Genomic DNA, 3,222 nt, shown 5'->3' on the forward strand with positions numbered 1-3,222 from the left:
TGTAGATATTCACTAACAATTTCCATCTGGCAATACTTACAGCCACGTGTCTGACCACGGGTCAGAGGTGAAAGGGAGGTAACAGTTCACTAAAAGCATTGTTTTCATTGGCTCATAATTAAAGACTCGAGAAATTGATTATTGGTGGCCAGAGGGCTCCTTGGGCATTTGTGAATCTCTTCCTCAGGCGAAAATGAGAATGGGAGTGGTTCGATGGTACATTAAAACATTCCAGACGTAAATCTTAGTATTGTCTCTGAAGACCTCTGCACGTAGGCCCAGCTAGATGATGCAAAATAAGCTGGCAAGGCAGAGCAAACTCTAGGAATGTAGATGGTTTTAGGTGATGAGAGTGTGCAGGAAGACATTTCAATCCCTGGTGGTTATATGGTCTTTTATTCAACATGGATCCATTAACACTGATGTGTGGTGATTCATGTGTTTGTGGCCAAATCAGAGGGTGTGGATGAGGGACTGACTGGCCAGCTGATGGGACATACAGCTCTCCAGAGGTCCCCAACAATCCCTAAATTCTTGTGGCTGACCACTTTCATTGTTTTCATTCACAGGTTATATGTTGGTCTAAGAGAGAAAAGGATCTCTTTAGGTCATGTTTTTAGCATCACATCTCCCACCAACTGTCTTCTTACATTTTCTTCCTCTACAAATGAACCATAATCTTAGTCTGCTGTTTACAGAAAACAATAACCTAACTTTGATGTGAAAAACATTTGTTATGGACTATACATGCATGCATAGGTAACTCAGCCATTGAATCCAGGTTGACCAAACAGGATTTTATATTAAATTCTCTTAGTTTTCCTGGACATATGTCACCACTTCCTAATTCTGCTCCATGCAGATATTCTATTTTATTCCTGCATTCCAGTTTTCAGTCAAAATCAACTAAAACTAAATGAAATAAATAATCTAACTTTACACTTAAAGGAACTAGAAAAATAAGGACAAATAAGACCAAAAGAGAGTAGATGAAAGGAAATAATAAAGATTAGAGCAGAAATAAATAAAATAGAGTCTAAAATATACAAAATATTAATAAAACTAAGAGCTGGTTCTTTGAAAAGATAAACAAAATTGATAAACCTTTAACCAGACTCATCAAGAAAAAAAAATGGGAGAGAACCCAAATAATTAAAATCAGAAATGAAAGAGAAGTGACAATGGACATCACAGACATAGAAGGAGTTATAAGAAATCACCACAATTATATGCCAACAAATTGGACAACCTGGAAATAATGGATAAATTTCCAGAAACATACAATTTTCCAAGACTGAATTAAGAAGAAACGGAAAATCTGAACAGACTGATTACTACTAATGAAATTGAATCAGTAATCAACAAAACTCCCAACAAACAAAAGTCCTGGATCAGTGGCTTCACAGATGAATTTTCCCAAACATTCAAAGAAGTATTAACACCTATACTTCTTAAACTATTCCAAAAAATTAAGAGGAGAGAAGGCTCCCAAGTTCTTTTTTTTTTCGAGGCCAGCATTATCCTGATTCCAAAATCAGACAAAGACATTACAAAAAAAAAAAAAGAAAAGAAAAAGTTACAAGCCAATATTTTTTATGAACATAGATGCAAAAATCCTGGTGTCCTGATTCCAGACTTTTGTTGTTCCCATTTTCAGTGTGTGTGTGTGTGTGTGTGTATGTGTGTGTTTGTGTGTGTGTGCAGAGGAAGAAGTGACAACAATAAAATATTAAACTAAATTTTTTGTGATCGATTGGTGATTGGCTACCTCAAGATTCAAAGAATGGTCTATGTCTTTTCATCTACCTATCAGCTTCATTTCTCAGGAAGCTGCTCGGTATAAGCTGCCTCTGGTCTTCAGCTCAAATCTTGATGACTTCATAGATTGTCTGATCCAGCAGAGTAGTTTAAGAATCAGGAATAAGATGCATCAGAATTTACTTTTGAGTGTTAGCTTCTTTATAAATATAACAGAGTTAAAAAGAACCACTTACTCTGACCTGAATACATTTCTCTCTACTTTCAAAATCGGCTGAAAGCCAAGGGATTTCTGGATCGATCATCTATCCTGGATGCTTGGTACTGTCTGACATCTGAGACCTATTTTCTCATCTGAAAACTGAGGGTCTTAGGAGAAGATGATTTCGTGGATGACTTTTAGCCCTAAAATACTCCTTCCATTATGGTAGAAGAGAGTGGGGTGGGGCGAAGGGAAAGCATGAAAGTAAAAGAATAGCCTCTGGGTTAGGGTTCCTGGAGTCCTTCCCTTCCTCTGTTGTCTCCCTCCACTGGTGTTTGGGTTTATCCATTTTTCTCACTACACCTTGAGTGCCAACATCATTCCTTTTTCCCACCTCATCGGGAAACCCATTAGTCACACTAAGGCACTTCGAACACCGGTGCTGGTGCAGCAAGCCAAGAGTAAAGGTGTTTCATGTCTGCCTATTTTCCCCACTGTCATTCGTGAAAAGGGCAGATTGGTGAACTCTAACACTTCTTCTAAGCCATTGCCTGAAGCTTTTTTTTTTCTCTTTTAATTGACAAAAGACAAATCAGAACTGAGCTGATATGTTGCTCTAGGGCACTGGAGAGGGTTGGCCCGATGACCTGTGTAGGTCTTTCAACTCTCAGAATTGGTGACTGTAATTCCTCTTCACAATTATATCATGTGGGGATTAGCACTTTCTCACTCAGTAAGTACGAATTAAGGCTTGGAAGACAGAGTCTGACTCATGAGAAAGAAGAGGGGTTAGAGTCCAAGTCTGAGTAAGTAGGCCTTATTTCCTGTGCTTTGGGATCAGAGCTATTCTGTTATACAACTCCAAGAAGCATTACTTGTTAAAGGTGCCCCTTGGAACACGGTTTTAATATAATAAGTTAGAAACAGTGCCCCCTGAAATTGAGTGGTGCTGCTTCCCTGTTTGTGATATCTCAGGTACCTTCATTTCATCACATAGCATTTTGTATCATCTGGAAAGTCCAGAGAATACTTTCATCATAGTTCCCTCATGAAACCTGGCAAAAGTCCATATCAACATGCATACGCTGGGCCAAAAATGTGATTAATAAAGAAGAAAGGTTAGGGTGGGGGTAGGGGTGATGAGTACTTTATAAATCCAGACAGCAAACCAAGTTGAACATGAAAGACAGAAAAATGTACAAGATTGTGCTATTTTACTCTGCACTCTTTGAAAGTGTGTGTGTGTGTGTGTGTGTGTGTGT

Source organism: Pteropus vampyrus, unplaced genomic scaffold (assembly GCF_000151845.1).
Source record: "Pteropus vampyrus isolate Shadow unplaced genomic scaffold, Pvam_2.0 Scaffold1, whole genome shotgun sequence".
Lineage (NCBI taxonomy): Eukaryota > Metazoa > Chordata > Mammalia > Chiroptera > Pteropodidae > Pteropus > Pteropus vampyrus.